We start from the raw sequence: 14,489 nt of genomic DNA, 5'->3' as shown, positions 1-14,489 counted from the left end.
TTCCATCTAGTGTTCATTTTGATTTTAGTTTGATATAATATTTTTCTGATTATATTAATACTAATACAATAATGCACGTAGTATTATGTTTATTGCCGATATTGAATATTTTTTAATAAATAATAAAGCTTTTTTAGTAACATGCTGTATCCATATTTTCCTACCTGTGTTTGTCATAATCATTAATATCTCTTCTATTTTTAAGATATTTTCAACAGGAGCCAGGATATCGTGACACTGACAAAAGAAGAAAAGTATTAACAGGGGTTGCCATGGATTTTTTGTTAATATTTTCTCTGTTATAAATAGATTTAGACCCATTCCCACCGTTAGAAATACCCGCCATTAGGATTAATAGGGTTTTTATTAGGCTTAGATATTTTTAATGGTATTCTAGATTTTCAGGCAAAGAATTATGGAGGCAATGGGAAAGTTAGGAAAGACTGATACAAAGAAACAATGAAGAAAATAGGGAAAGACTGATACAAGGCAAATCTACAAATTGAATGTAAATATTCTTACAAATTTTATTAGGCTTAGATATTGTTAATGTTATCTTAGCTTCACAGGCAAAAAATTTTGAAGACCCTGAAGAAATTTAAAAAAGACGGAACCAGAAACAAATTTAAAATACCGGTAAATATGTTACATGTTTTTCCATCTAGTGTTCATTTTGATTTTAGTTTGATATAATATTTTTCTCAATATATTAATACTGATACAATAATGCACGTAGTATTATGTTTATTGCCGATATTGAATATTTCTTAAAAATTAATAAAGCTTTTTTAGTAACATGCTGTATCCATATTTTCCTACCTGTGTTTGTCATAATCATTAATTTCTCTTCTATTTTAAAGATATTTTCAACAGGAACCAGGATATCGTGACACTGACAAAAGAAGAAAAGTATTAACAGGGGTTGCCATGGCTTTTTTGTTCTTAATATTTCATTTGGTATAGATAGAGTTTTAGACCCCTTCCCGCCATTAGGAATAATAGGGTTTTTATTAGGCTTAGATATATTTAATATTATTCGAGATTCTCAGGCACAGAACTATGAAGGGACTGGGAAAATGAGGAAAAGACGGATACAAGGTAAATCTACAAATTACACGTAAATATTTTACGAATTTATTTAGGCTTAGATATTGTTAATATTATCTTAGCTTCTCAGGCACAGAATTTCGAAGGCACTGGAGAAATTGAAAAAAGACGGAATCAGGGACAAATCTAAAATTCCGGTAAGTATGTTACAAGTGTATCATTAGTCAGGCTTACTCCTATCTAGTTTTCATTTTGATTTTAGTTGGATATAATATTATTTTGATTATATTAATACTGATACAGTAATGCAAGAAGTTTCATGTTCCTGGCTGATATTTAATATTTAATAATAAAGCTTTTTTAGTAAAACGCTCTATCCATATTTGCCTATCTTATTTGTCTTAATCATTATTTTCTCTTCTATTTTTAAGATATTTTCAACAGGAACCAGTATATCGGGACACTGACAAAAGAAGAAAAGTATTAACAGGGGTTGCCATGGCTTTTTTGTTTTTAATATTTTCTCTGTTATAAATAGATTTAGACCCATTCCCACCGTTAGAAATACCCGCCATTAGGATTAATAGGGTTTTTATTAGGCTTAGATATTTTTAATGGTATTCTAGATTTTCAGGCAAAGAATTATGAAGGCAATGGGAAAATTAGGAAAAGACTGATACAAAGACACAATGAAGAAAATAGGAAAAGACTGATACAAGGAAAATCTACATATTGAATGTAAATATTCTTACAAATTTTATTAGGCTTAGATATTGTTAATGTTATCTTAGCTTCACAGGCAAAAAATTTTGAAGACACTGAAGAAATTTAAAAAAGACGGAACCAGAGACAAATCTAAAATACCGGTAAATATGTTACATGTTTTTCCATCTAGTGTTCATTTTGATTTTAGTTTGATATAATATTTTTCTGATTATATTAATACTAATAGAAATAATGCACGTAGTATTATGTTTATTGCCGATATTGAATATTTATTAATATTTAATAAAGCTTTTTTAGTAACATGCTGTATTCATATTTTCCTACCTGTGTTTGTCATAATCATTAATTTCTCTTCTATTTTTAAGATATTTTCAACAGGAACCAGGATATCGTGACACTGACAAAAGAAGAAAAGTATTACCAGGGGTTGCCATGGCTTTTTTGTTCTTAATATTTTATTTGGTATAGATAGAGTTTTAGACCCCTTCCCGCCATTAGGAATAATAGGGTTTTTATTAGGCTTAGATATATTTAATATTATTCGAGATTCTCAGGCACAGAACTATGAAGGGACTGGGAAAATGAGGAAAAGACGGATACAAGGAAAATCTACAAATTACACGTAAATATTTTACGAATTTATTTAGGCTTAGATATTGTTAATATTATCTTAGCTTCTCAGGCACAGAATTTCGAAGGCACTGGAGAAATTGAAAAAAGACGGAATTAGGGACAAATCTAAAATTCCGGTAAGTATGTTACAAGTGTTTCATTAGTCAGGCTTACTCCTATTTAGTTTTCATTTTGATTTTAGTTGGATATAATATTTTTTTGATTATATTAATACTGATACAGTAATGCAAGAAGTATTATGTTCCTGGCTGATATTTAATATTTAATAATAAAGCTTTTTTAGTAAAACGCTCTATCCATATTTGCCTATCTTATTTGTCCTAATCATTATTTTCTCTTCTATTTTTAAGATATTTTCAACAGGAACCAGGATATCGTGACACTGACAAAAGAAGAAAAGTATTAACAGGGGTTGCCATGGCTTTTTTGTTTTTAATATTTTCTCTGTTATAAATAGATTTAGACCCATTCCCACCGTTAGAAATACCCGCCATTAGGATTAATAGGGTTTTTATTAGGCTTAGATATTATTAATGGTATTCTAGATTTTCAGGCAAAGAATTATGAAGGCAATGGGAAAATTAGGAAAAGACTGATACAAAGACACAATGAAGAAAATAGGAAAAGACTGATACAAGGAAAATCAACATATTGAATGTAAATATTCTTACAAATTTTATTCGGCTTAGATATTGTTAATGTTATCTTAGCTTCACAGGCAAAAAATTTTGAAGACACTGAAGAAATTTAAAAAAGACGGAACCAGAGACAAATCTAAAATACCGGTAAATATGTTACATGTTTTTCCATCTAGTGTTCATTTTGATTTTAGTTTGATATAATATTTTTCTGATTATATTAATACTAATACAATAATGCACGTAGTATTATGTTTATTGCCGATATTGAATATTTATTAATATTTAATAAAGCTTTTTTAGTAACATGCTGTATCCATATTTTCCTACCTGTGTTTGGCATAATCATTAATATCTCTTCTATTTTTAAGATATTTTCAACAGGAACCAGGATATCGTGACACTGACAAAAGAAGAAAAGTATTAACAGGGGTTGCCATTGGCTTTTTTGTTTTTAATATTTTCTCTGTTATAAATAGATTTAGACCCATTCCCACCGTTAGAAATACCCGCCATTAGGATTAATAGGGTTTTTATTAGGCTTAGATATTTTTAATGGTATTCTAGATTTTCAGGCAAAGAATTATGAATGCAATGGGAAAGTTAGGAAAGACTGATACAAAGAAACAATGAAGAAAATAGGAAAAGACTGATACAAGGAAAATCTACAAAATAAATGTAAATATTCTTACAAATTTTATTAGGCTTAGATATTGTTAATGTTATCTTAGCTTCACAGGCAAAAATTTTTGAAGACACTGAAGAAATTTAAAAAAGACGGAACCAGAAACAAATCTAAAATACCGGTAAATATGTTACATGTTTTTCCATCTAGTGTTCATTTTGATTTTAGTTTGATATAATATTTTTCTCATTATATTAATACTGATACAATAATGCACGTAGTATTATGTTTATTGCCGATATTGAATATTTCCTAATAATTAATAAAGCTTTTTTAGTAACATGCTGTATCCATATTTTCCTACCTGTGTTTGTCATAATCATTAATTTCTCTTCTATTTTTAAGATATTTTCAACAGGAACCAGGATATCGTGACACTGACAAAAGAAGAAAAGTATTAACAGGGGTTGCCATGGCTTTTTTGTTTTTAATATTTTATTTGGTATAGATAGATTTTTAGACCCCTTCCCGCCATTAGGAATAATAGGGTTTTTATTAGGCTTAGATATATTTAATATTATTCGAGATTCTCAGGCACAGAACTATGAAGGGACTGGGAAAATGAGGAAAAGACGGATACAAGGAAAATCTACAAATTACACGTAAATATTTTACGAATTTATTTAGGCTTAGATATTGTTAATATTATCTTAGCTTCTCAGGCACAGAATTTCGAAGGCACTGGAGAAATTGAAAAAAGAGACAAATCTAAAATTCCGGTAAGTATGTTACAAGTGTTTCATTAGTCAGGCTTACTCCTATATAGTTTTCATTTTGATTTTAGTTGGATATAATATTTTTTTGATTATATTAATACTGATACAGTAATGCAAGAAGTATTATGTTCCTGGCTGATATTTAATATTTAATAATAAAGCTTTTTTAGTAAAACGCTCTATCCATATTTGCCTATCTTATTTGTCTTAATCATTATTTTCTCTTCTATTTTTAAGATATTTTCAACATGAACCAGGATATCGTGACACTGACAAAAGAAGAAAAGTATTAACAGGGGTTGCCATGGCTTTTTTGTTTTTAATATTTTCTCTGTTATAAATAGATTTAGATCCATTCCCACCGTTAGAAATACCCGCCATTAGGATTAATAGGGTTTTTATTAGGCTTAGATATTTTTAACGGTATTCTAGATTTTCAGGCAAAGAATTATGAAGGCAATGGGAAAATTAGGAAAAGACTGATACAAAGACACAATGAAGGAAATAGGAAAAGACTGATACAAGGAAAATCTACATATTGAATGTAAATATTCTTACAAATTTAATTAGGCTTAGATATTGGTAATGTTATCTTAGCTTCACAGGCAAAAAATTTTGAAGACACTGAAGAAATTTAAAAAAGACGGAACCAGAGACAAATCTAAAATACCGGTAAATATGTTACATGTTTTTCCATCTAGTGTTCATTTTGATTTTAGTTTGATATAATATTTTTATGATTATATTAATACTAATACAATAATGCACGTAGTATTATGTTTATTGCCGATATTGAATATTTATTAATAATTAATAAAGCTTTTTTAGTAACATGCTGTATCCATATTTTCCTACCTGTGTTTATCATAATCATTAATATCTCTTCTATTTTTAAGATATTTTCAACAGGAACCAGGATATCGTGACACTGACAAAAGAAGAAAAGTATTAACAGGGGTTGCCATTGGCTTTTTTGTTTTTAATATTTTCTCTGTTATAAATAGATTTAGACCCATTCCCACCGTTAGGAATACCCGCCATTAGGATTAATAGGTTTTTTATTAGGCTTAGATATTTTTAATGGTATTCTAGATTTTCAGGCAAAGAATTATGAAGGCAATGGGAAAGTTAGGAAAGACTGATACAAAGAAACAATGAAGAAAATAGGAAAAGACTGATACAAGGAAAATCTACAAATTGAATGTAAATATTCTTACAAATTTTATTAGGCTTAGATATTGTTAATGTTATCTTAGCTTCACAGGCAAAAAATTTTGAAGACACTGAAGAAATTTAAAAAAGACGGAACCAGAAACAAATCTAAAATACCGGTAAATATGTTACATGTTTTTCCATCTAGTGTTCATTTTGATTTTAGTTTGATATACTATTTTTCTGATTATATTAATACTGATACAATAATGCACGTAGTATTAAGTTTATTGCCGATTTTGAATATTTATTAATATTTTATAAAGCTTTTTTAGTAACATGCTTTATCCATATTTTCCTAACTGTGTTTGTCATAATCATTTATTTCTCTTCTATTTTTAAGATATTTTCAACAGGAACCAGGATATCGTGACACTGACAAAAGAAGAAAAGTATTAACAGGGGTTGCCATGGCTTTTTTGTTTTTAATATTTTCTCTGTTATAAATAGATTTAGACCCATTTCCACCGTTAGAAATACCCGCCATTAGGATTAATAGGGTTTTTATTAGGCTTAGATATTTTTAATGGTATTCTAGATTTTCAGGCAAAGAATTATGATGGCAATGGGAAAGTTAAGAAAGACTGATACAAAGAAACAATGAAGAAAATAGGAAAAGACTGATACAAGGAAAATCTACAAATTGAATGTAATTATTCTTACAAATTTTATTAGGCTTAGATATTGTTAATGTTATCTTAGCTTCACAGAAAAAAATTTTGAAGACACTGAAGAACTTTGAAAAAGACGGAACCAGAGACAAATCCAAAATACCGGTAAATATGTTACATGTTTTTCCATCTATTGTTCATTTTGATTTTAGTTTGATATACTTTTTTCTGATTACATTAATACTGATACAATAATGCACGTAGTATTAAGTTTATTGCCGATATTGAATATTTACTAATAATTAATAAAGCTTTTTAGTAACATGCTGTATCCATATTTTCCTACATGTGTTTGTCATAATCATTTATTTGTCTTATATTTTTAAGATATTTTCAACAGGAACCAGGATATCTTGACACTGACAAAAGAAGAAAAGTATTAACAGGGGTTGCCATGGCTTTTTTGTTTTTAATATTTTATTTGGTATAGATAGATTTAGACCCATTCCCGCCATTAGGAATAATAGGGCTTTTATTAGGCTTAGATATATTCAATATTATTCTAGCTTCTCAGGCACAGAACTATGAAGGGACTGGGAAAATGAGAAAAAGACGGATTCAAGGAAAATCTACAAATTACATGTAAATATCTTACGAATTTATTTAGGCTTAGATATTGTTAATATTATCTTAGCTTCTCAGGCACAGAATTTCGAAGGCACTGGAGAAATTGAAAAAAGACGGAATCAGAGACAAATCTGAAATTCCGGTAAGTATGTTACAAGTGTTTCATTAGTCATTTATAATTTTGACAAGCCACTATTTGTGGGAGTCAACGTTTTGAGTGTCCACTGCGGTTTCATTGGTATAGTCATGCATACTTTTGGCATTTAAATATGGGCATAGGGCGTTTCAGATTTTTCTGAAGCGCGAAAGGACCCCATCAACAAGTCCTAACGAGTGGGAAAACCGACACCTCTTGGGTCCACATGGAAGCTCGGTATTATATTTTGACATTTTAGAAAATAATTTTTTTATTTTAAATATTAAAAAATGCAATGTTACTATATGCAATTGAATATATATTACTTACAAACCTATTTAGATTATTTAATTAAATATGTGACTACTCCACTTACTTTGCAATATGTTTTAGTTGTATTTTGCATATATATATTAAATGGAGAAAATATATCTGTATAATAAAATAAATTTATTTGCTTTGATCGATTTTGACTGTCTTGTTCTATTTCGTTTCGAAATGACAGAGCTAGTGCACAGTTAAAGTAATATTAGATACTAGACAAATATGCCGGAAGGCTATCACCAAAAGAAATGCAGTGAGAGACCACCAAGAAACTTCATGCATGGGTGGTGAGCATAGTCAGTTTTACTTTGCAACTTCATGCATGGATGAGCATAGTCGGTTTGCTTTGCAACTTCGAATGGCAGTTTTGCCACTTCATGAACGGGTGAGCATAGTCAGTTTTACTTTGCAACTTCATGCATGGGTGAGCATAGTCAGTTTTAATTTGTAATGTCATGCATGAGTGAGCGTAGTTGGTTCATTCTTGGGGTTGTACTTTGTGACGTCGTGCATGGGTGAGCGTAGTTTGTTTTATTGTAACTTCATGCATGAGTGAGCATAGTCATTTTAATTTCGTATCGTCATGCATGAGTGAGCGTAGTCAGTTTCACTTTGTAATGTCATGCATGGGTGAGCGTAGTCGGTTTTACTTTGTAACTTCACGCGTCATGCATGAGTGAGCATAGTCGGTTCTACTTTGTAACTTCATGCATGAGTGAGCATAGTCTGTTTCATTTTGTTTGTAACTTTATGCATGGGTCAACGAGTCAGTTTTACTTTGTAACTTCATGCTTGGGTGAGTGTAGTCAGTTTTACTTTGTAACGCCATGCATGAGTAAGCGTAGTCAGTTTTACTTTGTAACGTCATTAAAGCATGATTGGGCATAGTCAGTTTTACTTTGTAACGCCATGCATTGATGAGCGTAGTCAGTTGTACTTTGTAACTCCATGCATGGGTGAGCGTAAGCAGTTTTACTTTGTAACGTCATTCATGCATGAGTGAGCGTAGTCAGTTTTACTTTGTAGCTTCATGCGTGGGTGAGCGTAGTCAGTTTTACTTTGTAACGTCATTCATGCATGAGTGAGCGTAGTCAGCTTGACTTTGTAACGTCATGCATGAGTGAGCACAATTAGTTTTATTTTGTAACTTCATGCATGACTAAGCGTAGTCAGTTTTACTTTGTAACGTCATTCATGCATGAGTGAGCGTAGTCAGTTTTACTTTGTAGCTTCATGCAAGGGTGAGCGTAGTCAGCTTGACTTTGTAACGTCATGCATGAATGAGCACAATCAGTTTTATTTTGTAACTTCATGCGTTGGTGAGCGTAACAGTTTTACTGTGTAACATCATGCATGACTGAGCGTAGTCAGTTTTACTTCGTAACGTCATTCATGCATGAGTGAGCATAGTCATTTTTACTTTGTAACGTCATGCATGGGTGAGCGTTGTTTTAAGTCTACTGGTAATGCGGTTTATTAGTTTTCTATATTCAACTTATTATTTAGTATACTTGCGTGATTAACATACAGATCTACCGTACAGCGGAAATTTTTATATTAATTTATGACATCATATCACATGAACATCTTTGTTATGACGCCAAAATAAATTTCACTTAGAAAACAATATGACGTCACTATGCTTTTTCGCATTGTTGGAAATACATGATACTAATTACATTAACTGGCGTAACTTATTTCCAACTATCCATAATCAAGTGAATTATGGTAACCTCTAGTACAGTGGTTCTCAACCTCTTTCAGTTCGCGGACCGGTACAATTTTAAAACAAATTTTGCGGACCGGACCTTCAAAATTAACCAAAAATGTCATGAACACAAAGAATAATTACAAAAATGCTATTACGACAAAAGTAGGCGGTGCAAAAGAAGACAATCCAATTTAAAGAGGAATTTGATGTTATACGTGTTCAATCCGGTTTTAATGAAGTTTATGCAAGGCGAAGTAGAACGTTGACTTCCACGCGATTTCGTTAGCTTTGCGGGTTTCATTGCGTCGTTTGAATGAATTTTTGCGCAGACTAGGCACATGGGAAGCGGTACTTTTTTGCTGCTGGGAACAATAGTAAACCTAACTCCAAATACTTGTTATCATACTGCCTAATGAAGTCTTTCTTTCGTTTTTTTTGCTTGGTTCTGCGTGATCCATATCAACATTGCTGCAAGCTCGTTTCGGGGCATGTTGTGAAGTTGAAGTAGCAGTCTCTTCCCCTGTACTGTCCACACCACTAACTTGGTTTTCACCGCTGAGTTTCTTTTGAAAGAACTGGGTAATAGTTTACTGTTTGTTTGCCACCATTTTACTCTCAAGCGTCGCTCAATTATAGGCCTACTCAGGGGCAGGCACTTTCAATAATTGGGGAGGGGGGGCGAACTTGGAACGCCGTGCAATAAACGCAACCGCGTATATTGTTACATAACAATAACATAGCGTTTTGAATGCGCGATGTATGTATATTAAAAATACCTGATATTGGACAATTCGTTTAAAATATTCTGGCAAAACGATTGGTAGCCCAAACACTGGTGCAATGAAATAAAACTTTCATTAAATTTAGTAAATTGTACTATTTCACGAAAGCGTGATGGAATTAACGATTAATATATATCTCGAATACAAAAACGTACATCTTTTTTGGATAGTTTCTGTGGTCTGAAAAGTCGGATGAGCGTTTCGACATACTAAATGCTATGATATTTATCAAATTATGCTCGGGCCTTGCACAAACTTCATAACGTGAAAAAATATGTCCAGTGCTTAAAATTGTGTATAACAACGTTAAACCTATTTAGTGTTTTTAGCTATGATGATTAATTGTTGTAATGAAATACACTTCGTTGGCCCCTTCCACTTCTCTCGCAAGTGCCGACAATGGGAGAAACATATCAAATTATAACAAAAATGAATTAGGTTGTGCAAAAGTGAGAACACCTGTGATACTAATAACGGCGTAATGTGGAACGGAAAGGTAGAGCAAAACCGAAGCGCGTGATCGACGGTACGTTCGAAGACCACGTACTACCACCCTTGCGGACCCTGCATCTTTTACAAAAATGGGCAGTGCTCTGAGGCGCTCTCGTGTACAATATTGTCAGAAACCAGTTATAATATCGGTAAATTTTAACCATTTGTTCGTGCTCGACTATCGTACTTATCCAAAATGATAATTTTGTAAGGCGGAAACAACATGCGTTTAAATATAGACAAAATTATAGGGGGCGACCGCCCCAATCAATAAAAGGTAAAAAATCACAAAATTACCGGACACGCCGTAAATTTTGCGATTTTCTTATGTATAACATATTTTATTATTGGAATATATTTGGCGGACCGGCAGCAAGGTTGCTGCGGACCGGCACCGGTCCGCGGACAGGCGGTTGAGAACCACTGCTCTAGTACATTGTGAGCTATTTTCACAGAAATATAGAGTGTGCTTCTCTCTCGTTGTCGTGGGATCATTTGAAGCCTCTCTCGTTTTGACGACATGCTTTCGAATTTTTCGATGTGCGCAATGCATTTCTTATGGAAATTTAACAGTAATTTTTTATTTGTGTCGATTTTTTTTTGCATATTCGCATGTTCTTGATTAGTTTCTCATTATATATCAAACGCTAATATACCCCAGCCCACCATACGGTCTAATTTTGGCAGTTATATGAATATGCGTAAGTCGTGGTTACTAACATGGGCAACGTATCAGTCAGAAGCGAACAAAAACGATCACAGAGCATCAGCCAAGAGGGCTTTTCGGAATCGATTACCCATTTGCCTATATTTGGCCATATTTTATTGCCGTAAGTATTTTGCGTGGCCTGGCGCCGTAGTGGCCTACCCGAGATATATATTTAAATTGTCCAATATGGAGGTAACTAATATTGTTCGCCTACTTTACATCAAGTTGTGTAAAGGGACCGAAGGGTATATCCATTTGGGTAACACACACAGTACTCGAACTTGTAATGGAACTAATATAAGAAAAGTCGGAATAAAGTTATGGCCTAACCTCAACTTGGTACACAGACTACAGCAGTATCAACTAAACTTCTCTTCTTCCTATACTGGAGACTTAGGTGAAATCTTCCCCGTGGAGGTTATTGCATTTCATGATACCAGGCAAAAACAATTGTTTCCACTTATATCTATTGTACAATCGCCTAAACCTAAACAACCAAATTTTTTCAAGAACGAGACCTACATCAGGCTCTAAAAATACAACTCGAATACATTTGTATTTGAACACCCACAAAGTGTCGAATATAAATTCATATGCGGCGCACTGGGTAGTAAAATAGACGAAAACTGGCCAAAACCATATGCAACACGAAGAAACTTTGGAAGCATAGATGCCAAGATGGCGGCGATCATATGATCCCGCGGCGAGACAACGCAAAACGAGAGAGAAGATCGTTCCATATATTTTCATTTCAGTGGCTATTTTCGATGAATCCCACTCGGAAAAATAAATTACCTGAAAATCGGAAATTGAACGCTGCACAGTTGAAATTCAGATTACAAGGAGGTAATTAGCCCTAAAATCTATTTTAATAAACTGTGGCATATTTAAAAGCTCTGTGACCTTTCAGCGGCTGTGTTCCTAATTAACAAATGGAATACTTGAAACTTGTTATTGAGACTCGTAGAAATGTAGGAATTAGGACAACTTTCTATACCGCAAGTCTAAGTCGCTCATGCCGATACCAAGTTGTTTCATTTTCCACTTTCATTCCCTTTGTTCTCCAGTTTGAATTATAGGATTAAGCAAACTCACGGTCATCAGAACACGAAACTTTGCATTCAATGGGAAAGGAAAAGTTAATTGCCTTCCTAGACCGGGCTATTGGATTTAATTCTGCGAGAATTCGAGTTTTCATACATCGCCGATTCTTCTTCCTGTTCCCGAAATGGCCGTATTTTCTCGACTATACGCCTATCACGCGGATAAGCCGACTCCCTGATAACAGCTTCAAAATAGTGAATTTATAAAAATTCGCATATACGCCGTTTCCACAAATCGTAACACAGCGCACACATCTATTACAGTCAATGATGTTCAATTCAAATTTAATATTCAAATATCGCGATTCGCTACCTTCTTGTATATGGCATACACATTCTAGCGGCCGTCCACATTTTGATTAAAACTATTTTCGATTATTATATTTTCTGTTTTATCGTAATAGAAGACAGCACTTTGCGGCACAACTAAATTACTGCCAACATGAAAGGAATTAAATCAGCGCCGACTTGAAGTACCAAACGTATAACATGAGGACATTTTTGATTGAAAATATTTTACAATCATTATTTTATATTAAGGTAGTCGAGATATCCTGAGCGGTCACGGCAATAAATTTGGTTATTTTTCGCAAGTCTTCTCAACCATGATTTGTGTGAGCTTCATATATGGGCTGATATATTATATAATGTATGCCAAAGTGTCTGCCGATTATTTAATTGACTTTGTATACCAGCTGTTATTTGTCTTAATCCTGAAAACAAAAACGTGGCCGGTGCAATGAAGCACGTCCTGCCCGATAACAGCACTTCAGAAATAAAACGGCTACCACGAAATAAAGTGATTGATTTATGACCCTTCCATTTTGCTGATTCAGGAAAAAACGGAAAACACAGCTGTTGCCTAACCCATGGACGTACAGCACAGCATTTATCACATCCTATCCATATGTTATTTCAACCTTTCAGTTACCGTAAATGATTGTTCAAAATGAATAAAATTACAGTTTTATTGTTAAGAATTAATGCTGTGAGTATTATTCTACCCGAAACTTCTATCTGATTCTTACTTGTGCACAAATGATAACGTTTTGACCACGAGACGGCTGGTAGATCAATGCTGTTGCTCTTATGCAAAAGATACAATTAAATTTAATCAAATACAAGCGGTCACGTTTATGATCAGACAATCACACCTAGACAACCGATCGCGTGTGTGGTGGGTGCGTGCACGCTCTTTATCGTGAGAATTAAGCATGGTTTGTAGCTGTTGCAATTACTTGCAAGTCAGCATTATATCATTTCGTTGCGTGATCAAAGTCTCGATGCGCGAAGGAGCCGATTTTTTGTGGTGCTATCTGAGTTATGCGCGCATAAGACGGTCCCTTAGTTGGGCAACTTTTTTTTTGAGTTTTAAACTCGGCGTATTTGCGAATAAATACGGAACTATATTTCTTTAAAAAATGGTTAATTAATCAGGTGAAGGTTCGATTTAATGATGTGAAATACCAAGATACTAGGTTTAGTTTTAACTTGCTCATATAAATACTTTTAATTGCTAATACATTATATTATCGCTAGAAAACCTAATGATTACGGCGAAAATTGCGTTTTTGATAACATCACCATCCATCTTGAAGCGATATTTTGAGTTTTTTGCCTGAAGTTGATAGAAAGCACGTGCAATACACTTGTTATAATCAAATATATTTTAATACAACAAAAAATCGAACATCAAAGGCGGAAAATCAAATTATAATCAATGAAACCCTATAGTAACTTAATTCGATATGCGATAATAAGTAGTTTCTTAACCCCATTTATTTGCAAATTTCAAAATTTTTAATTTTTTTAGCTATCCAATCATTAAGTAATATATCGTCTCTCAAATACCAATTGAATGGTAACAACATTTTCGGTTTGTTTTAATTATATCAAAAGTTATGACCAAAAAACGATGAATAAAAAAATGTTGAACCCTATTTTCTCGAAAATTATTCAATGAATTTTGATTATAATATTATTTTCAGTTGTGTTTTATTGAAATATATTCGAGAATACTAGAATTTTCAGTACAGCTTCAACACAACAATTTTTATTTATTTGGGGGTCAAAGGTCAAATATGTAATTGAAACCACTCCGGCCACGATTGGGCACCAACTCGACTATATTAAACGAACTGTATTACTTGCGTAACATTTTGTCATACCATTTTTTATTAAAAACCGTTAAAAATAACGCTGCGAGTAGCTCATTATATGCCACAGAAAACGAGTGGCCCAACTGCAGCAAAATAAAGCATATGTATATGTATATATAGAGAGAGAGAGTCATTCGAATGATTTACATAAACAGTCAATGTATTTTAGATGCATGTA

This window comes from Styela clava, chromosome 2 (genome assembly GCF_964204865.1).
Source record: "Styela clava chromosome 2, kaStyClav1.hap1.2, whole genome shotgun sequence".
Classification (NCBI taxonomy): domain Eukaryota; kingdom Metazoa; phylum Chordata; class Ascidiacea; order Stolidobranchia; family Styelidae; genus Styela; species Styela clava.
The sequence above is the reverse complement of the archived record's forward strand: the minus strand, read 5'-3'. Positions refer to the sequence as shown.